Genomic DNA, 22,618 nt, shown 5'->3' on the forward strand with positions numbered 1-22,618 from the left:
TGCAGATCTGCCCACAACAACAGTGGCCTTGCAGAGGAATGTGGGAACCACGGGCGGACACCACCCAGCCACAGGTCAGGGTGGGAGCAGTGACATGGAGCACACAATGACAGGTGAGTGCCCAGGCCAGGGTTATTCATCTCTGTGGCAGGAGAAGACCAAGGCAGGGAGTTTGCTCTTCCATAGATAGATCAGACACCTAAGCTGAATATGAATTGTGTCCTGATTGTTATCCAGAGAGGCAATATCAGAGGTTGGCACCCTTCATGCTTGAGAATGTGCCTGATGATGGGAGGGGACATGAAAATGTTGTCTGTGTCCCTCTGGAACCAGAACTGTTGAGGCTGCAGAGCTCCAGAAGGAAGTTGCTTGACGCAAGAGACCTGGCACAGGCCTCCACACCTCAGGGAGTTTATGGTGCAGCTGATGCCAAAGCCCCCCAGACCAGGCAGGGAATCACCATAGGAGAGAGGGAGTGCAGGTGTCCTCTGGAAATCTAGGAAAGTGCCAGCAGGACAAAGCCAAAGCATTCCCAGGCCATGCTGTAGTCAGACTTGATGCATCCAGGGCTGCCAGGAACCTGAAGGGCGATGGTCAGGGAGACATGAGTGCCCAATGCTTCCCCAGGCCTGCTAGCAAGACACACACAGGATAATCAGTGAGTCTAGGCTGGCAGAGCAGACCCCATCTTCTGGATGCCCAGGGCAACTCCCAGTGGGGCTGCAATGCATCCACCATTCTCCACTGACAGATCCGGTGCCAACAACACAGGTCTCCAGGATGGATACTGCTCCAGTCAGGCCTTTCACAGACACAGGTGAGTGGAGTGTCATGCTGAAAAACACCAGATTTGCACTGGCAAGGGCACGGTGGCAAACACCATCCCACACCAGCTCCACATCTGGCTGCTGTGCTTGTGGCTGCAGGGAACAAATCCCCTGGCATGCCAAATACCAGGCGTTATCCAGGCAGGAGCTGCGCTCCTGACACCCGCCCACACGCTTGTTTTTGGGGGTGTTTGCAGCCTGAAGTTTGCTGTTTGTCTCCATGCAGAGACGCCCCATCCCTGTAAGTGTTCAAGGCCGGGTTGGACGGGGCTTGGAGCAAGCTGGTTGGTGGAAGGTGTCCCTGCCCATGGCAGGGCGTGGGACGAGATGGGCTTTAAGATCCCTTCCAAACTAAACCATCTCGGCATTCTGTGACTGTCGGGGAGTGGCAGAAGCCCCAGGTGGCCCCGGCGCCTTCTCGGGTGCCTGCTGTTTGGGGGGCCGGCCCGTGTGTCAGCGCTGTCCCCCCGCAGGTTCCCCGCTGCTGTACGGGCCGGCGGCCGCGCTGGGCGGCGCCGCGCTGGGCGCGCTGCTGGCGGCGGCGCTGGGCTGCTGGCGGCGGCGGAGGAAGGACGGTGAGTAGCGACAAACCCAGCCGGGGACGGGCGTGGGGACAGCCCCGGGAGGAAGGGACAGCCCCGGGAGGAGGGGACAGCCCCGGGAGGAGGGGACAGCCCCGGGAGGAGGGGACGGGGCGGGCCGGCGGGCGGGACAGTCCCATCCCCGTCACTCTCATCACCGTCGCTCCCGTCCCCAGTTGATCCCTTCCAGGGAGAAGCCTGTGGGAGGGTTTTCCCCTAAACGTTGAACACTGGGAAGCTGCGTTTTGTTCTGTGACACATAAAACAAGTCGATGCATATCTTAGATTTTTTTTATTTTTTTTTTTTTTTTCAGAACGTCTCTATGAAGTTGCTTTGTGAGTGCAATTTTCTACTTGGTACTTGGGACGTTAAGACTGAGGGCAGGGTGCTGGTATCTGCTCCTAAAAAGCCTCCTTGCTTAGTGAAAAGCAAAGGTTTATTTGCCTTACGGGGGAGTATCTGAAAACCTTAGTTAGCAACATGAGGGCTTAACACAGGGTCACAGGAGATAGACAGACAACAGTAGATAATATCTTTAATATGGTAGAAAAACAGATACTAGTGGGTGCTTGCTCTGGGTGCCTGTCACATGCCATGGGAAACCTGTTCTTTGTAGGAAATTCTCACCAATATTTAGCAAAGCAAAGGACAAAAATTCTCAGTTCTTCCTTTAAGTTCCCTCTACACTTGCCTTTCTCTATAAGAAACATGTCTGGGTGTTTGGCCAAGTATTGCTTTGCAGAGTTCCTATTAGTGTATGATTATACAAACACATTTTCTGCCCTGTCCTCATTTCAATCTTCAACGCCTTTGTACTGCTTTCCTACTCAGAGACACACCATAGCCATCTGTAGCAAATTTTCTCAATTATTCCTGGTATTTACTTTTCAAAGGCTAGAGTGTCTGCTGGTAACTTTAGAGTATAACATGATAATGCCATGAGAGTTTATAGTACCAGTAGTAACCAGTGCTGCTTTTTCTGTAATTCTTTTAAGTGTCTTTCTAGTGTCTTCCAGAGCCTCCCAGGCCTTCACTAGAATAATATGAATTTTGCTGTTTCACAGATTATGTGCTAGATCTTGTCTCTAAGATGTAAGTGAAGTGCCATCTCCTTTAGTTGTCTCTCTCACTCATGTCTCTCTTGTCCCAGCCGCAGCACTGCAGATGTCGCCCCGCTGCACACTGAGGTGGAAGTCCCTGTTATATGCCTACATGAGGAAATGAGCTCTAACACTGAAAAGAGTACCATGAAAGACAGGAAAAGTCCTGAGTATGAGAACCTTGTGACTGCAATGGAATCACAATATGAAACAGAAGAAAATTAGTAAAATAACAACTTTTCCACATAAGCAGCCATGCAGGGCTGCAGGTACTGAATAGTGAACTTAACAGAAGGAAACTTTTCCTCCTGTTGTCACTCTGTTCTGCTATCACTGCTTGCTTTAACCCAGAGGAGCTGCATTACCTTTTGGTCTTTGGCAGACCAGGCCCTGCCTGTGGGAGCAGAAACCCCCAGCCAACTGTCTACCCACTTCTATACAGCAAGTTGTTTCTGAGCAACCTGAAGGACCAAGGCAGGAAGAGAGGATCTGAAGGAGTGAGAACATGAAATTCTTTAGCCTGTAAATCCAGGAGCAATTGGTAAAATGCTGCCAGTCAGTAACACTAGCAAGGGGTACTCTCCAATGTATATTCCTGTTAAGACATTCCAGGCTGCAAGGAACCAGGATTGTGCTGAAAATGGAGATCCTCTGGCTTTTGCAGCTCAGCAAATATTGGTTGTACATCCTGGCTGTCCTTGAGTATTTCTTTCTTTGTTACAGCATGGTAAAGGGACAACAGAGGAGAGGTTGATGTCCCAGGAGAGTAATTTTTGCTATCAGACAGGAGCTCAGTGCTCAGGGAGAGAGGGAATGAGTCTCTGAACTCTCACCCACTGGTTTTCTCCTTGAAAACCAGAACTGATGTTGAAGGAAATGCTGGGATTTAATTTTTACAGTATGGGGGCCAGAGGCATGATAAAATAGAGAGAAATTTGAGGCATTTGGACAATGACTGAGTAAGGCACCTGTCTGAATACAACAGCCTGACACCAAATTACTCTGTGGGAAGTAAGTCAGGCTGTGATTACTAATGCTGACCTGTCATGTAACATGGATGCAGTTCCTGTCTTCAGCTGTAGTGCATTCCCTACACTACGCTGTCACTCAGCAGCCTGATCTGCCTCATCATTGTTAATTGTTTGCATCTTGCCTGTACTGCAGTGCTGCTGTCATCTTGTCCTTACTGTGCCTCCAGCCAGCATCCCTTTGTCCTCCAGGCTTGGCAGGGAGGAGGAATGCCTCCTGGCTTTAGCAAACCAAATTTGTGAGAGTTACTGGCTCTTTTTTATATCTGTGGGTGCAGCAAGGAAAGCATGGGGAAGCAGCTGAGCTCAAGTCACACACCCCCTCCTGCTTGGCCCTGACTCACAAGGCTCATCTCTGCTGCCATGGATCACCCCTTCTGAAGTTAGCAGCCTAACAGCAGGGTCACATTGCTGTTTGTGGCCTGAGTGCTGTGTAGAGCTACACTTTAACCTTCACATCTCTGCACTGCAATGATGCTTCTTCTGCAGGACACGAGGTGGGCAAGATGAGAGGTAAAAATCTGCCCATATTATGAGGGCTTCACAAACACAGTGACAGCCATGCACTGGGCTGTGCTGGGTGTCAGGCTGTACTCCAGGGAGGCAGACAGGATCCAGTCTGTTCCTGTGGGACCCATGGCTGCCAACCCTGAAAACCCCATGCTGCAGAAGCTGCTGCATCAGCAGTTCCAGGGGTAGTGCAGAACAAAGGAATTGAGGGAAATGAGGCGCTGCAACACACACACAGGGCAGTAGGATATGGTGCAAGATCAGTGCTGGGTGGGAAGGGAACTGAAAATTTCTCAGCTTCCCCATCCTTACCTCAGCAGATCTAGGCCCAAAACTCATGACATGGCACTCTCCTTTCCCCCCCCCCAAATATCATCCTCATTAATTTTCTATTAGCTTGGTGTTTTGTGCAAGTTTTCCAGCTGTTAAAGGCTCTGAGCTCCAGGTTCACTCATTGACTATACAACACCATGGTTTTCCCATCTTGTGATTCCTCCCAGCACTATCTGCTCTGGGCAGAGGTCTGGACACCTTTCTCAGAAGACATGAAGCCTGGGAGAAGCTACAGAGGAAGAAGGAGTTAAGAAAGGGAGAGCAGATGCCCCGGATGGACCACCCCCGTGTACTCCATGTTGTCACTGCCTCTAGTTAGGGCAGCAAAAGGACTTTGGGTACAAGTAGCAGAACAGTGGAAAAATAAGAAGCCTATCTCCAATACTGACATGTTTTTACCTGAGCAACAAGTGTGTGATTATTTCTTTATTTCACTTTTGCTATGTTTTCCATGTGTCTAGTAAAACCTGTTTGCAACAGAACATTTTTCTTCTGAAAGCCACAGAGGGATCTGCTGTGTTGCATCAGCAGCAAACCAAAGATCTTCTCTTTTTGTTGCACTGGTCATTCACCCGAAGCTCATCTGCTGAGCTCTGCTCCAAAACAGAAGGAAAAGCTCAGCTTCTGCCCTGAAAGGACACTGCCTCCCAAAAACACACTATCTTGAGTGGCCAGTGCAGTGTCATGGGACTCACAGTTCCCCTTGCAGTGCCTGTCCCCTGGAGGGGACTTGTTGGCTTTTACACCTGCTGGGTTTGTCCCATACAGAGCAGGGAGGTGGGAGATGAAGTCCCAGAGAAATTTGTCCCACTGTAATTTGGTGCTTGTTCTGGTAAGAGAGGAAGGAGTTTACATTCTTCCCCTTCACCCAGTCATCTAGATGGATCTGTGAGCTGAAGGAGGGAGTTATTTAAAAAACAGAGAACAAACTACAGAAAGCAAAAATGGGAAATGCATGAGAAAACAAGAATGAAGGGCATAAACAAACACTTGGCCAGCAAAGGAGGTTGGGTCAGTTGAAACCTCGAGGTCTGAGTGACAGCAGGGCTTGGGGCTGACATGGCTGTGTGCTTTATAATCCACTTTTTGACAAAGCAAAGCCTGAAATCATAGACCTTGCTCTCTTTTGAAGCTAACCTCAGTGATAAAGGTCAGAGTGATGTTTGTGAGTCATGAGGAGGTGCTTGAGAGAGACCATGGGAGTGTGAGTCATAAGGAGTAGGGCCACTTGTGGACCATGTTTGTCCAGAAGTGCACAAGCTATTCAGAAAGCAGAACACAATTTGCTTAGGCAATGATATACATTCACGGGTCCCAGCTTTGTGCAAACTCCAACTTCTTCAAAATATTTACTAAGAAATAGTTGCAACAAAAAGCCCAAAAGCTTAGTATTCAAGTTTATTAATACTCTCAAATATTGCAAAATTTGCTGGTGGTATTGTCCTAAAACTAGTCAGTAGGGTCTTGGAATTTTTTTTTATTTTTGAATTTTCCATGTCAAATGCTTTCAGAGTCTGATTTGTCAAACTGGGCTGGATATTCCCTGACATTCCCCTACCCTGACATATCTGAAATACTACAAGTTAGTTACTGAAAACACTTATCAATCATTACATCTTCAAGTGGGACAATTTAGAGGGAATTACTTTAATTAAATAGCAGAATAGGCAACCTTGCTGCAAGTGCTGACTAGGAATAACCATCCAAAGACAAAAAGTCTTCTCCAAACAGCAAAGCTCCCAGGAGGGGCAATGGACTCCATGGCCTAATTTAAAACAGATTGAGCAAACTTGCATTTTTCACAGGCTAATGTGCCAGAGGGAAGTTAACAAGCAGCCTCATTAGTTTGTACTCCATATAAAAAAAGATTACTACTATGTGCAAAGGAAAGATTATTACAGATAATGCTGCCTTCACCCATGATGTTGTGATTGTACTTGCCAGGATCCTTGTTAACTGAGTTTAATTTACAGCTGGCTAGTTAATGCTTGTAAGAGAATAGCATTGTGTTTGGATGCAGAGAACAAGGACCCAGGGCACAATTCCGTCTTCACAGTGCAGAGAAGTTGCACCAGCACCACTTCTGCTCTGATTTACTGTTGGGAGGGATACCCCGAAAGACACTTCCAAAACCAGGGTGGAAGGGAAACTTGGCAGCACAGGATCAGTCAGTTCTGGAACAATGGGATGGGCTGCTGAGTACCTCGGTGGGTTTTTGGAGAGGTGCCGAGCCTGGAGAGGAAGACTCCTGCCAGAGCAGGAGGGAAGGGCTGGACCCTCAGCGTCACGTTGCTCAGCAGTGCCTCACTTGGGGTATTTGACAAACTGACACTCTGCACACTGAGTGTCGGACTCAGCTTGTCAAATACACGCAGTGCCACACTGCAGCTCCCAGGGTCACAGTGTCCTTGCTGGATGCCAACCTGGGCACACAGAGGGAAAAGAAGCACAGCAGCTGTTGTTAACTTCAGAGGCCTTTTCCACTTAGCAAAAAGTATCATTAATCCTCCCATATTTCCCGCTCCTGCACTCTGTTTTGGGTGAGAGAGAACCAGACCAGCAAACACTGCTTTCTGCTAAGGAAAAGAATCCGCTATATTAATTCAAAAGTCAGAAAAATAAGTACAACTCTGCCCCTGGGCATGCACATAGGGGTTCATCACTGCCTCTGTTGGAGGCTCCTCCATTTGGCAGAATACTGTAAAGGTTGTGATGCTGAAAGAAAACCAAGCTCCACACAGGGAAACAATGAAATTCTTCAGAAGCGAAGTGAAACTTTCTCTTCCGTTGACTAACTAACCCTCTTCTGCTTCACTTCTAGCAAACAGAAAAAGCCTCTCCTGCAATAAGTGGAGTTTTCCATCTCCAAATGCTGGCATAATCCAGCTTTTAAGGGTGAACAGCATATTCACACACACATACACGCTTCTTGCACAAATACAAACGATACTCTTATTCCCTTGTTCTTTTAACAGAAGTGTGCAGGAAATGCAGAAATGCACCTGAAGAAAACTAAATTAAAAAACGTACACAAGAGAAGATATTTCACAATATTACTCTGTTCTGTGTCCTGCTCAGATGTTTACTGTTTAGAAATTCAGTCTAAAAAGGGATTTGAAATTCTGATACTGTACAACTCTCCCAGAAAAATCCATACTGGCTCCTAAGTCATACACCCATTCTGAACAACACTGTTTTTGTCATTCATACTCTTTGTGGACATATCCAGATATAGCTGAGTTTTTAGCATGGTGTTTTAGCATCCTTACCAGTCCACGGATTTTAATTTCACATGACCAGCATCACCATGCTATTTTTAGTATCAAAATAAAAACCGAAATGTTTTTAATTATATTTTTAAGGTAGACCATTAAAGACACTAAAGTAGAATTAGATTAAGTTTATTAGCAGTATCATACAGTGGGCAATTCATCAACCATTTTTACCTCTAACTTCTGTGCCTATTTTACACAGATGATCATAGGATTCCATCTAATATCATATACAGAAACATACCTGGAAAGGAAAAGCTTTTTTCAGGTGAAAGCATAGCAAATACATATTTTCTGAAACCAGAAGAGAGTGGAGTAAGACTTAAGAGCAATGGAACAGCTACAGCTTTAAAGGTAAAATCTGTTTCTAGACTGAGTCACTGCTCAGGCTTTGCAATTCTGGCATTCCCCTGTCTCCATCTTTGCCTTGGGTGCAATGTAGATAGTGACCAGTTCTGGCTCCTCATTCCAAATGCAGTTCAGCCATGGCAGATAAAACTATGTGGCAATGGATAACAGCAGCATGTGCATTTCATGAAGATAAGAAAAGTGTTAATAAGCTGATTTAATGTCAGTCTACCAGAGTACATGTGAACCTGTACTCTAAGCCATACCAAAATGTGGGGAAGCCACTAGAGAAAGACTATGGAGGCTCTTCCACAGTATCAGTGACCAGACTGCCTTCAGTTTCAGTGCTGATGTCTAACAGGGGCAGATCTGGCCTTGGAGGAGGAAGAAGAAAACAAGGCAGCACTGCTTCTGCAATTGAAGCTTAAAATAATCCCCCATTGTGGCTTTCTGAGGGGAAAAACAGCCACTTTTGCTGTCAGGGACAGATAAGGGGTGGGGACACAATGGAGATAATTCTGTCAGCAGATGGGAATGGAACTTGCAACTCTACCCATAGAGATCGTATCTGATGTGAATGGATTTGTCATTGTCAGAACTTCTGGTTTCAAGCTAAAGTGGGTATTTCCAAGTAAAAATTTAGTGTTATAAAACTGAACAATCTACTGCATACTCTGAAGGCAAAACAGAAAGAATTTATCTTCCTGCATTCTGGAGTCAGTCCCTTACCAAATTCAGGAGAAGTCCCCTCCACAGTGCACATCATCGCTCAGGTATTTTTACAGGGCTGTGAGACTGTTCTGCAAATTGTAATGAAAAAAAATGAAAAGTAAGATTATTGGATACATTCAACTCTAAACCTAATAACATAACAGCATGCAGGGAAATGTGGCCGTGTGGTTTTCACATGGTAAGTAGCAGAGCCCTAGGATGCAGGCTGCAGCCATTTCAAGGCATGCATTTATTATGCAGGATTTGAACTGGAATCAAGGTCATCTCTGTTTTCCACTTGGTGAAACAAATCACAACCAGAATTGAAAGCAAGAGTCCCCACAGATGTATAACAGCAGGGTCTGCTGAAACCCTGGCCAGCTGAAACTTTGGGTTGTGCTTCTTCTAGAAGCTGGAAGCCTTTGTCATAACAGAGACAAACAAGACTTTGCTCATGGCAGGCTTCCACTGGATGCTGTCCTGTTCCATATATGACCTTCCTGTGCCCCCAGCCCTGCAGAGGACACTGCAAGGAGCTTTGCCAGACAAATGATGGCTCACTTCAAAGCCCCCAGGATGGGCCTGATAATCCCCCCATTACCTTCAGGTCAACATCCTCACGTGCTCCCACAGCCCCTGCACTCCCCTAAGCCCCGCAGCTCCCATCTCTGCACACTGGACTCTGTCCCCATGGCTGCTCATGCCCCAGACACCCAAAGAAGGGAAGAGGGTGTGGTAAACTTTCATCTGCTCTACTAAAACCATCATGACAGTGAGAAATGGAGCTGAAGAGCACACTTGCACACAACTGGGACAGGGTTTCTCCCTGGTTACACCCTCCTCCATCCCACACCCTCCCCTGTTCATTGTCAGCTGCCTCATCTATGGCTAATTTAGATCAAAATCTCCCACTGCCAGCAGCTCACAGGCAGCATGTGTGAGTGTGAGCTGAGGGAGCACGCACACATATACCCTGCTGCTGAGCAAGGCTATATATCATTGCTAATCTTAATTCATCAAGGAGCTGTGGTCCAAAGTGCAGTGTTCACTGGCTGGGACCCGTAGCATTCCATCCCTGAGCCTGCCCTCCCCAAGCACACACACAGCCAAATGCTACCTCATCCCTGAAAGGAGGCACCAAAAAGCCCCCCTGGCTTACACAGACACAGTCCCAGCACCGAAGGGAGGCAGCCCAATCCCAAACAGGATTAAGATCCCCCCAAAACTCGAGGTGTAACGTGGGGTAGGAGAACAACTTTCTTCACTGCCAGGAACCTGGACACCCCGCACCGTTCAGTGTCCCAACACCCACGGGCCTTTGGGACCTCCTGAGGGAGATACAGGAGATGAACCCCAAAGGACACATTCTCCCCCGTCCCCAGCCACCCCTTCCGAGGGCAGAAGGGGGACCTGGCACCTACCATAGCTGGGCCATCCTGACCCGGGGCAGGCAGGGCCGGCAGCGCGGGGCCGCAGCGGGGGCCGTGCAGGAGCGCGGCGGGGGCACAGCCCGGCCACACAGCTCGGTTTTGAAGGGGCTGCTCCTCCTTCAAGAGGAAGCTGCGAATGGGGAAGATAAGGCTGAGGTTAGATAACAGGAAATGTCTGGATGTGAGTGACAACACATCCAGGTTGTGAAAGCAGCTCTCCCCATCCTGCCGCGGGGCACGCGGCTCACGAGCGGGCTGAGGGCGAGCGCCTCGGCCTTTGGCCAGAGCAGCCAGGACGCCTCAGAGGGCCGGGCACACAGCGCCTGCGGCCGGGCCAGCCGCTGGCAGCACCGGGAACGGCACCAGGGCAGCTGGGAGCAGCCACAGCGACTGTCCCAAGTCCGGCCACCGCAGGCCATCGATCTCGCAGTGCTCAGGCTCCGCTGCCCTGGCTGCTGAGGAGCCATGGAGACGGCTGTGAAGGCACAAAAAGCAGCCAGAAGGGCTCTGGGTTCTGGAGACAGGCTCATACCCGGGCTGTGCACAGAGGGCTGGATCTCTTGCCCGGAGAGGAGTCCGAGTGAGGCACAGAGAAAGAGAGTTCTGTTCTCAAGAGTGGGCTGGCACTTCAGCCACCGCAGGAGGTTTTGTTCCAAAAGCTGTCCCGCAAGTTCACCTCACTTTTGAATTCACAGCCATGCCTCAGTTCTTCTGTTCCCTCACACTCACATGAGCAGACAGGTTTTGCTTTCCCAGTTGCAGCACTCAAACAAGGAGCTGTCCCTCCCTCTGTGCCCCTGCTGGTCCCTCCACATGCTCTGGTGTCCACTGAGGTCACTGTCGCTGTCTCTGGAGCATCCACAATACCTGCACAAAAAAGTAAACACCAGTGCTTAGCTCAGAGCTGTAACCAAAACAAGTCCCACAGTTTCTCCTCTCCTGTCCCCTCCCTGTACTGCCCTCAGTATGAGGCACTCTCAGGTGGCACCCAGCATCAGTGCTGTTTTTATCCAGCCTGGACAGAACCCCAACTGGCCAGCACAGCTGTGGGAACAGAGACCAGCAAGCTGTATTTGCCCAGGCCAGCAGCATAGCTAACAGCAAAATTAATTCAAGCAAACCCAGGAATTTTAGAGATTCCTCATCTTTCTAGGCCAGTGTGATACACAGTATATTTTATAAAGCCAGGATTCATTAAAAAATTCTTGCTCTGTCTGCACCATCCCAAGCATGTTTGCCATCATCGAGCTCTGACAGTGTGATGGACACTTGACAGACATCCCTCTTGTAGAATTTGTTTTCCCACTCCTAGAATTCAGCTGCAGCTTTTCCTTTCCAGTTTTGCCTTCCCACTGCTGTCTGGCTCTTCAACCAAACCCTACAGACACCCTCGGGTGCTGGTGGCTGGGGCCTGCCCTAGTCCAGCAGCTTTCAGTTACGTTATCAGCATGCCAGGACTGTAACCACAGACTTTATGTTTCTGCAGCTCTGACCAAACCCTTAATCTGGACAGCACTTACTTATGCCTCCAAGTAACTGAGCCCTCTGGGAGCACCTACAAGGTACTCCTGAGGCTGTGTGCACACATAATAAGACCAGCCATCCTGCAAACAGCCAAACCCATTCCCTGTGCCCAAGGAAGAGCTAGATAATGAGGAATACAGTTACTGTCCAGTTCCTCTTTCATTTGCCTGTGTTTTAAAATACACAGTAAAAGAGGAATGGACAGGTCTGGGTGGTTTTGTTCTGGTTTTACTTTGGTTTTAACTGGGGAAAAGAAATAGGTCTGTTCATGTAGTCTATGTAGTTTTTTATGCAAGCAGCATGAGCTTCAGTCCATGAAGGCTTTCTAGCCAACATGCCACCAGAAACCTGAGACTCATCAGTGGGAGATGAAGCATCCTCCCCCAGCCAGGACACTCTGCTTTGCCTGCACCCCAGCCCAGTCCTGTGGGCACACAGTAATGTCCAAGCTGAAAGGCTCTCAGAGAAGATGATTTCCCCTATACTTTGCAGATGTCACCACACTGCCCTACTCTGTGCAACAGCCTTGAAATCACACTCAGCATTTTCCAATGAAGGGAGTGTTTGCAGTGCACTTGCAGTGCACACAGCTCTGTAGCTTGCTCTGGGAAGAGGAAGAAAGGAGGTAGAGAAGCTGTGGCCATCACAGACGGTCATTAAATAATGTTTCAGAGGTTTCTGCACACTACTCCCCAAATTTTCTTGGAAAATCACTTGAAAAAAATCCATCCATTTGATTAGCATGCAGCAAATTCTTTCACACTGCAGTCTCAAATTCTTGTACTTTTTACCTGCCATAAAGTAGGACATGAAGGATTAGCAGGTTTGTACTGGACATGATAAAACTAGGACTCATTTAATATTGATGCTGCTCTGTGCAGATCAATCCACGCAGACATGAAACAAAAAGGACACAGAACTCTTGGAGCAAGTCCAGAGCAGATCCACAAAGGATAGAATAAGAGGATGGGAACACCTTCCCAACAAAGATATGGAAAAGAGTTGAGGCTGTTCAGCCCGGAGAAGAGAAGGGTGTGTGGAGACCTTATAGCAACTTCAGTATTTGAAGGGCCTACAGATACTGGAAGCTGGAGAGGGACTCTTCATCAGGAACTGTAGTGACAGGACAAGGAGTAATGGGTGCAAATTGAAAGAGAAGAAATTTAGGCTGGCTATTAGGAAGCAATTATTTACTTTAAAGGTGGTGAGATACTGGAACAAACTTCCCAGGGAAGTTGTGAAAGCCCCAACACTGTCAGAGTTCAAGGCCAGGCTGGAAAAGGCCCTGAGCAAGCTGGTCTTGTGGAAGGTGTCCTGTTCATGGTAGGGGGAGTTGGGACTAGATGATCTTTGAGGTTCCTTCCAGCCCTTAACTTCCTATGTTTCTGTGATCCAAACTGACTTAGCCAAGACCAGGTGATTGCAGAATCTAGCCCTTGATCAGCATGCCTTTGCAGCACACCAGAAGATTTTACACTGGGACAGCTTCTCACACAAATATCTTCAAAGTCAATATACTCCTTTTGATGAAGAAATTAAAGCTGTGTGTTACCAAGTCAGACCCAACTCCAGTTGTCAATGACTGTCTTCCATTTCAGTTTGCTCAGTCAATCCAGTTCTGCCATCCTGCAGCATCTGGAATTAAGTCCATCAGTTTTGAAGCCACCACATGAAAGGATGGAAAGACAAATTATTCATACATCAAATTCAAAAATACCAAACCATTCTTCTGGAGTTTCTTCTCCCAGGTGAAGAATACTATTATTTACTCTTGCATTGGCTAGCTGTTCAAATTGTTTTCCTTCATCCTTAGTTCTTGCAGAGCTTTCAGACTAAATCTCAGAGAGACAGTTACTACCAGACTTTCTCCTGAGCTATCTGTGAGAACAGCAGGCACTGCCTTGCCCTGCAGTGAGGTGTTAATGACCCACGCTCTAACAAAGCCAGCAGTGACCCCTCCAGCAGTCAGCTATTACACCGCCCTTCTTTTTATTTTAGTTTGTCCAGGTGTGGGTGAGTGTGGGTGAGCTGTGGCACTTCTCAGCATTACAAGTGCTGCTTGGGAGAAGCTGTGAGGCCCAGTGAAAGCCCAGCATACCCACGGGGGAAAGAGTGAAAAAGAAAAAGAGTGAAAGAGAAAAAAGTGTTTATGTGAGCGACCACAGCAAGCGTGTGAGAGAGGAGAGGAGGAAAGGGGAGACCAGGAGCAGCCCTGAGCTGCACTGCAGCACTTCCCTGTGCCTCTGAAAGCACTCGTGGTGCTGGATTCTCCAGGGAACAAGATGGGGTGAGTGTTTTCACAGTTCCCTCCAGAAGATGGCTGATTATGACAGCATAGCTCTAGCCACTAAAACAACCTGCAACGATGCTGGAAGATATCACAGTTAATCCTTGAAAACCAAGCTGTGCATCTTGGAGGAACTCACTGGGATCTTTAATCCCTGCATCTGGGCAGGGATCTCTTCAGCCAGCAAGGTTAGAGACATTTCATCCTCACCACCAGCCTGCCTCTAGGCACAAAATTTCTCAACTGCCACTTCTTGTCAGCAAAACTCACTCGGCTGAACCCTGTCTTACTGGCCAACCTCAGCTTTGAGTCGTATAAACACCTTGTTCCCCTTTCTATTCTCCACCTTGTTCAGAAAAAGAAAAACAAATCCACACACCACATGGACCTCCAAGTTTTGCTGTTAGTGCCATCCTCCCTTCCTGTCCTCTTTTCTGGCAGGTGCACAGCAACAAGAGTCAGAGGCTGGGCTCCAGCAGAGGATATTTCTGTTCATGGCTGATTATGTGGTTGGCGCATTTATTTTAGACCTCTGGTTAAGGGAGGGAAAAATGAGAGACAGAGAGAGAGGAAAAAAAAAGGCAGACACTAACCAGGAGGTTCAAAGCTGTTTTTCAGATGGACAGTGAGAGATAAGAAAACCTCACTAACTGTCACAGCTACTGAATGACCCAGAAGACATCCTGTACTTCATACACTGTTAAGAATAGTATTCAGGGAACAGTAGTAGTGTTGACTTAATCGTAAAGAAGTAGCAAAATAGCATCAAAATAGCATCAGCCAGGGGTCAGGCAAGTTCAGGTAGCTCCAATTTATTCTTATTTAATTTTAATGAGTTCATTTGGATTTTTATATGAGTGGAAGAAAACCAGACTTCCTTTTTTCCCCCAGGTCTGACATAGCTGTTCAGTTGAGACCAGTTCTCTGTTCATTGGTGCTAAGTAACCTTGTCTAGAGATTTTGCTTCAAAATAAAGTTTGTATTGCAGCCACCTATCTCCTTAATTCCAGCACATCATTGAAAAATAAAGCTATATTTTCCCATACACGCTTCCTCAAAGGACTATCTTTTTTTCTTGCAGTAATCTTATTACATGGCTAGACAAACAGTAAAGTCTTACTCTAGGTGTGAAAGATTTATATATTTTATCTCTCAAAGGAATCATGAGCTATGGAGCTGCTTTATTCACTGCTGGTATCAATACTGTTACTTCTGAGAACATAATCCAACGCTGGAATTCAAAAAAGTCAACTGTGGATTCTGATATATATTTTTTAATTTTTTTTTCCTAAAAAAATTAACAAGCATTTAAGTTGTCAAAGGATTGTGCCAATTCTTTTTCACAGACAATGAAGGCAGAGAGCAACTGTGTTTCTGACACTCATTACTGTGTTTTACTGAACATGCAGTAACTATTTTTTTTTTTTCCTCCGCATATTACTTTCAGAAACCACACATTAGGCAAGTTTCTCTGCTGCCACTTTCTGGAGATCCTACCAAATGAATATCCTGGGTACAAAGCACTGGTGATGGTTACAAGGCATAGTAGGCAAAGGTCTGTGGTGAACCTGCACGCTCCTGCTCTGCGACTGCAGCCTCTGTGCCATGCCAGGCTCTCTCCCACATGGGAATACAGCAGGAAGAGCAGCTTTGCAGTGGTGCTCTCAGACTGCCCTCACATTGCTCAAGCAGCCAGTGCTGGCAAAAGCAATTGGCAGTCAGGAAAGAAAACCACATCAGGCCTTCCATGTTTGGAGATACCACTTCTAAAGGCTCCTAAGTCACAGATAACTGGTAACCGGGACTGCAGCTAGAGAGATATTAGTTACCCAGTTCTGCCATTCTTCCTTTAGCATCTGCTGCCAGTGAGCTCCAAGTGATAGGGTGCTGGGTCAGCCTGCCCCTACTCTGATCCTGGACAGATGTTCTGCTCTTCAGTTAAGCCTCAGAAATGACTGCAGGAACAGCATGGGACCAACATACCAGGAACACCTAAACACCAAGTTGATGTGTTTATCAGTCCTGCACTCCACAGGCAACTGCTGCAGTGTAACAGAGATGTCCCTTGAGCATTGACCACTCTCAGACCCTTCACTTTGAGCTGCAGATGTGCAATTATCACTCACCCCCCTTTTAGAACACAGAGGGCATTTCAACACCACTGCCCTGCTTGCAGAGTCACTGTCAAAGGGAAGTATGTGACCGCGGGGCTCTGGCTCGCAGCTCTCCTGCTGTGTTGCTCAACAGTGACAGTTGGGTTTACATCAGCCACCCTTCTCTGTGGCAATGAAGTGCTTCCCCAAGACCATCATAACAGAACAAAAGGGGGTTTCTGTACAACACACCTCTGTCTGGCAGTACATGAGATTTCATGCTGCTAGGCCACGTCGTAATGATTACATCAAACCTCCCTGTTGGGGACACAGAAGAAGTTCACAGACATTGTGAAAAAACATCTGTCACAGCTGGATCACCTGCTTCATCAGACCTCTTCAGAGTGGCACAAGGAATGCCAGAACAGAATTGTGTGGGTTGGTACAACTGCCAATGAGTTTACAAAAGTGAGAGCCCTGGTTTTCATCAGCATTGCCTTGGCTGCTGCAAGGCTTCTCACTCATCCCAAGAGGAAAAGTGTACTTTGAGAGAAGGCCACAGCCCTCATAACTTGGGCAGCCTTTTCTTTTCTTTTAGACTCTTAAGAGACAATTCATTTAGTCATATACCTTAACACTGTAGCTGAACTGGGACAGGCACACCAAACAGACCAGAATCTCTCCAACACCCATTATCTATTTCCATCACATCTTCCCTCTTGTATTGGAGCTTTTGAGACATTCCAGGGTGTTTTCCAGTCCAGTGAAATTCTATCAGCACACCTCTTCCCTCTGCAGTGCCTCATGTGACAGCCTAGAGCAGCGATGCAGGCTGAAAGGCCAGCCTGTAGCAATTGGGGATTTCTCCCCCTTCCCAAAGCAGCTGAGTTGCTTCACATCCTTTACTCAGTCAGGTATGAATCAGAGATCCCTTCAGGCAAAAGCACGGAAATACATGGAAGGAAAGAGGTTTTATTGACCTTGATAGCTTAATCTTATCCCAGGATGTGAATGAGCTTTAAAAACGCTCAGACTGAAAAGTTCAAATGTAGACACAAATGTCTTTTTCCAAAGCAGCTTATGGAACATTGCACAAATCCAACAAGGCACATAAAGTCTATTTTAAGCAGCACCCCAGCCTTATCCAGACAGTGAACTTGCACTTGGCACCAAGAAATACAAGAAATTGCCCATCAGAGCATATGACCCGAGTGAGGTGTTAGTGTCAGAGCACTGATTATCCACTGAAATGCCCACAGGCAAGGAGTCAGGCCGTCCATCTGCCTGCAGGGCTGGCAGGGACACAGCCGTTCTCGTGGCTTTCTGTCAAAGGCTGAGCAAATGTGAATGTTGAATCTTAAACCTGGAGCAGATAGGCTAACTCGAGGCAGGGTCACTTCTTTGAGCAGGTAAATACCGAGCCCCTGGGCAGGCTGGGCAGGGACACGGCTGTTCCAGTAGTGTCGTGTTGGGATGGGCTCAGCCTGGAATTCGGCAGGCCACAAAGACAAGTGGCATTTAAAAACTGTTCTGCTGTGTATTCTGCAGTATGTGTTATATCAAGGATTTGAAACTTATTAGTAGATACAAAGTGAAATTTAGCGTGACTGGTGCAAGGAAGGCGGAAGAGATGAAGAGGACATGCTGTACTCCCGAAGCCACCGGCACACCGGGGAGAGCGGCGCAGTCTCCGGAGGTTGCAGGGGAGCTGCAATGAGCTGTCCCGGCCTCGCAGAGCCGCCTCTCGGCACCGGACCGGGCCGGGCTCCCCCGAGCACAGAGCAGCCACTACCCAGGGCAGGGCCCGGAGCTGCGGAGGGGCCCTGCAGGGCCGGCACTGGGTGGAGCGGAGCGGCCTCCGCTGCCTCCCGCGGCCGTCAGGTGTCGCTGCCGCACCGCTCCCCGGCCCCGGCCCCGGCCCCGGCCCCGGCCCCGGCCCCGGCCCCGGCCCCGGCCCCGGCCCCGGCCCCGCTCAGCGCTGGGCCCTCCTCGGCTCCAGCCCCAGCCCCGGCCCCGGCCCCGGTCCGGCCGGCGGGAGCGCCTGAGGTACCCGCACCCCGGCGGGGCTGGCGGCCGGCAGAGCCCCGCGTTCCGCGGCGGGTGGTGCCGTGGAAGCTGCGTGGGAACATTCTTGGCGGTCCTGGGCTCGCAGCCTCTCCAGGGAGAGGACTGCTGGTCAGAAAGGGACAAGGACGACTTTCGGGGGGGGCGGGTTTTATTTTTAAAATCTGTGTAAAAATACTGCAGATAAATCCCGAGCCAGCTGACAGGCCCGGAGGCTCGTTCGCAGTCAGCGCCGGGCAGTCCCGCTCAGTAACTGCAGGAAGCTGCAGCACCAAAGAATTCCTTGTCCTGGGAATTGCCTTCCTGGCAGCCCTGCTGTGACCCTCGATATCGCCGCAGCTTTCTGCTGGGACCCGGCTGAAAAAGTAAACTGCAGAGTCTGCCACTGACAGTAATGGCAAGAACTTGGTTCTTGTCAGCCCCAAGCCGTCATCAAACTCACACTGCTCTGCCGGCCACCTCCATCCCTGTCCCAGCACTGCTGCCAAGCACAGTGTGTGCTCAGGGACTGTCCCTAAGCGTTTTTGGGCACAGAGCTGATGGCAAACACCTGCCATGGACCTGATTCCTGGGCACAGAGCACCTCATGCCTCTGCACAGGATCACAGTGACCATCGTTCCCCCACTGGACTAACTTTGCATCCTTCAGCCCGACCCAGGCAAAGTTCTTCCTTGCTATCTGGCATTTACAGTCCCTCAGGTTTTGCAGGTGTTTCCAGTTGGGACGAGTGCTGTAATGAGTTTCATGCTACTAATGCCTTGAGACAGGGGAAACTTGAGGAACAAAAGGGATGGGTGAGTGACAGACCGGTCACACAGCCAGCACTGTGTGTGTGGATGTGGCATTGGTCAGGGTGCAAGTGAGTAATCACCAATGGAATGTCCTGCAGGAAAGGGGGCTGTGCCAGGCCTGAGAGAATGCGAAATGAGATGAGGAACTGAGCTGACCCACAGGCAGCTCACATCCTGAGGAAGGGGAACCAGCCTCAGGAAAAGCAGGGACAGCGAGTTTGGCTGGGCTGGGAAGAGTGATGGCAGTTGCAAACTACAGTGAATCAGGGGCAAAAAGGAGACATTATTGCTCTTCAATCATCAGGAAGTACTCCTGAATCATCAGGAGTACCTGCACTTCACAATGGAAACTGGAATTCCTATGAGCGCGTGGTGGGGAGAGCCAAGGCTGATGCAGATAAAATGGCAGTGCTGCTCTCTATCTGTGTCACCCTGCCAGTGTCCCTCACTCCTGCAGCAGACCCAGAGCTCCCTGTGCATCTCTGCAAGGCTCTGGCTCCCACCCCTGGGCTCCCAGAAGCTTTCCTGCTCACAGCTACAGAGGTCATTCATCCCCTTTGAGCAGCTCCCAAGTCACACTTTTACTGGTGCAATTTGTCAATGAAAACATGGTTTGCAGTGTCATTTTCTTAGGGTATGAAACATTTTGTTTTTCTACTCAGGGACACATTTTTTCCCTTTAATCAATCTTTGGGAGATAAATAAAAGTATATATGCGTACTGAGTGGGGCATGGTCCTTCTCACATTTCCTTTCATTTATTTGATGAAGTGAGAGGGCTCTCCAATTTCTTTACATATGTAACATTTTTCTCTTGCAAAAACATGGTAAGAATAAAATAAATGCATATTTCAGATACTTTTTTCTTTCAGCCCCTGGTTTTTAGCCTTTTGCATCATGTGCCCAGGGGAAGGATAGAAAGGATTTCTTATTTCATGTGACCTGAGAATTTGGGGTTCTTTGCCTCTTTTTTTCTCAGTTTACACAGATATACACACTTCCCCACTAATACAGTGTGACAATAGCTTGAAAGCAAGTTTGTGTTCCCCAATTTTTTTTAGCTGACATCAAAAAGATTGGGAGCATTTCACTTCTCACAAGATGGCTTTAGCTTCTCTTGGGCTTGCCACATGCTGACAGCATTTGGCCCATTAGACCATGCCTTTCCCAGACCTTGCCAGCAGTGACACCAGGCAAGCTGCCTGTCTGGTGAGAAATCCTGGTGGCTCCACTGCAGTGAAAACTCTTACTCTCAGGAAGAACATGAAAGACACAGACCCCTAAAACCTTCTGCATTTCAGCTGTATTTAAATGCATTCACAACAAAGTTTGGCAAGGTCCAGTAAAAGCTAAACTGGCACTGTGGGACTGCTTCCCATTTTCTTTCATTCCTGTCTTTAAAGGAGGGTTTTTCTTCCAACAGAAAAGCTTTTTCCCTCCTAACCTCATGCAGCCCAACACTGCCCTTCCCAGGCCAGCAGCTCCCTCTGGGATGTAACCCAGGTCCTGTGGGGAGCACCCAGCTCTGCCCACATCTCTGAGCAGATCAGGCCATTCCTGAGCCCCAGGAAGAAACAGCATGAGTTTGGTTGTGTCCACATTACAAAGCCCTCGAATCCACTTGTGGAGCCTTTGTGCTCCTAAAGCATAAGCTTAATTTTTCATGTGGGTTTTTTTTTTCAGTTCAAAGCACATGAAAGAAAACACATTCTGTGCTGCAGTTCATCTGAGCAGTGTTTGCATAGCATGAAACTGTACGCTTGCCCATGCTGCCTATTGGAAATTGTTCCAAATTTATGATACTGTCCAAACAGTGTTCAGGCATCATTTAGGAGAGTATTATTAGCAAAGGCTAAAATTGTGCCAGGATGTGAACTAATAATTAAGTTGCATAGACAATCACTGGTCCAGTGCTGAAGCTCTTAAGTTGAGAATGTTTTGTTCACAGCATAGGCACAGCCTGGGAATCAATGGAAGCTGGATGGATGTGATTTGGGAAGTATGTAGTTTATACACTGCTCTGCCAACTGGCATATCCCATAGCACCAGGAAACCTTGGTCCTTCCAACACTGCCCCGTTTCTTCTTTTTCAGTGACCATCAGCTGCCATACCGTAATTCAAGCACTGTAGTATTTATATTCTTATATAAATAATCACAAAAGCTGTTCAGCTATGAAGGCTGTTTTGATCCAAAAGAGGAACATAAATGAAGTGTTGCACACTGTGTAGGGATTCAGGCAGCAATGGGATGCAATGGATGTGGTGGGTCTGTAGCAAGCAGAGGATTGCCACCTGGAGAGCAGGAGGAGGCTTTTCTCCAAGGAGAGTGACAGCATCACAGCAGCATTGTGGTACCAATCTTAGAAATTGTGGATACTAAAGCAACTGGGATCAGGGCTGCATGCACTGATAATATGTTTTTGAAGGGCTGCCTTGGTTGTTCTTCAAGTACCCAGCAAGCTTTTTTGCTCCTGCTATTTGTATGGAATATGGAATATGTACTGGGATCAGGAAGGAATCAATGTGGATTATTCCTAAAAATTGGGATGGTCCACATTTCCATGGAAAAGTAGTCAAAAACGTCTCAAGGTCATTAAGTTAAAAGAAAAGCATTTAAGAATAAAGACTTTTAATGTGTTTTGTGTCTCTTAAACAGTTCATTTTCTTCTCTCGCACACAGCAGAAATTGCTCATAGTCAGAAATCAATCCAATTCTGCGAGGTTTCTGTTCTTACACTCCTCCCCATCATTTTCTTTATTTACTCACTTTTAAAAACGATTTGTGTGTCCAGTCTGAGATCACATCCTCTGCCACAAGCAGCTCCCAGCTCGTCTCTGCAAGGCTCTGGCTCCCACCCCTGGGTTCCCACCAGCTTTCCTGCTCACAGCTCCACAGAGGTCGTAGCTCGGGTGCACTGATCAACCCCTGACCTTCCTAGTGAATACCCCTGGCTCAGCTAGGGTGAGACTGTTCCAATGAGATGGCCACTGCCAGGGGCTGCCTTTTCTGCAGCCCTTCCCTAAATTATTATTTGTTCTCAGCAAGCTTTACATTATTTCATAATTTATTAGATGTTTCTACCTGTCAGTTATTCCAGGGAGTTTTGATGAAAAGTGAGGGCAGGAGAAAATCAAACTGGAAGACTACAAAGAGCTGCCTGTACTCCATGGAACCTCTTCTAAAGCCTCACATCTGGAGTGGGAATATTCGTATGCATGGAAAGGTACCGTGGCCTAGCAAAAGTTGGTTCCCTGCAGCACATTCCTGAGCTGCAGACTGAGCCCAGACAAACATGATTTAAGTGGCAGGGCTTCCAGCCCCTCACGCTGGGAAATGCTGCCAAGGTTTTACAAATCTTGCTGTTAGGGCATTTTTCTTACTAGGTTTCAATCTTAAGTATCCTTTTGCACAGTTGCATCCCACTAGTTTTAGATACAAGCTAAAATGAAGAAGAATGACATGAAATGAAGCCAAGGGAAATGTATTAAGTGATGTTTACAGAGTACATTGATAGAAGGGGACAAAAAGTCCTTGCGAGAACAAAGAATTGTTAATAACACGTTTCATGATGCAGACACCAAAGAAGTTTTATAACTGCTGTGAAGTCCCCATGTGTTAACTTTATAGTGCAGACCTGCAAAGTGATCAGGGTAGCTCAGGGTAGGGGATTGCAGGGTTTGCATTTGGATCTTGTGGGTTATCAAGCAGCCCTGTGC

General features: G+C 47.9%; 3 long non-coding RNA genes across 5 annotated transcripts; 2 read left to right on the forward strand and 1 right to left on the reverse strand.

Moving 5' to 3' along the window:
- The first annotated feature begins 6 nt into the window (after positions 1-6).
- On the forward strand, positions 7-1,366 carry LOC107204063. Its single transcript, XR_001521451.3, has 3 exons — positions 7-113; positions 752-817; positions 1,301-1,366. It is a non-coding gene; the product is annotated as an uncharacterized LOC107204063 (long non-coding RNA).
- On the forward strand, positions 1,357-4,862 carry LOC107204066. The gene is made up of 3 exons (XR_001521455.2): positions 1,357-1,402; positions 1,723-1,744; positions 2,560-4,862. It is a non-coding gene; the product is annotated as an uncharacterized LOC107204066 (long non-coding RNA).
- A 2,903-nt stretch (positions 4,863-7,765) lies between these two features.
- LOC107204064 lies at positions 7,766-11,548 on the reverse strand. Of its 3 annotated transcripts, none has more exons than XR_001521454.2 (3): positions 10,871-11,548; positions 10,133-10,271; positions 7,766-8,800 (listed from the first exon to the last, which is right to left on the reverse strand). It is a non-coding gene; the product is annotated as an uncharacterized LOC107204064 (long non-coding RNA). The 3 variants fall into 3 exon arrangements; XR_001521453.2 differs by having other exon boundaries at positions 10,674-11,548; XR_001521452.2 differs by having other exon boundaries at positions 10,133-11,538.
- Positions 11,549-22,618: the final 11,070 nt, after the last annotated feature.

This window comes from Parus major, chromosome 4A, assembly GCF_001522545.3.
Source record: "Parus major isolate Abel chromosome 4A, Parus_major1.1, whole genome shotgun sequence".
NCBI classification, from domain to species: domain Eukaryota; kingdom Metazoa; phylum Chordata; class Aves; order Passeriformes; family Paridae; genus Parus; species Parus major.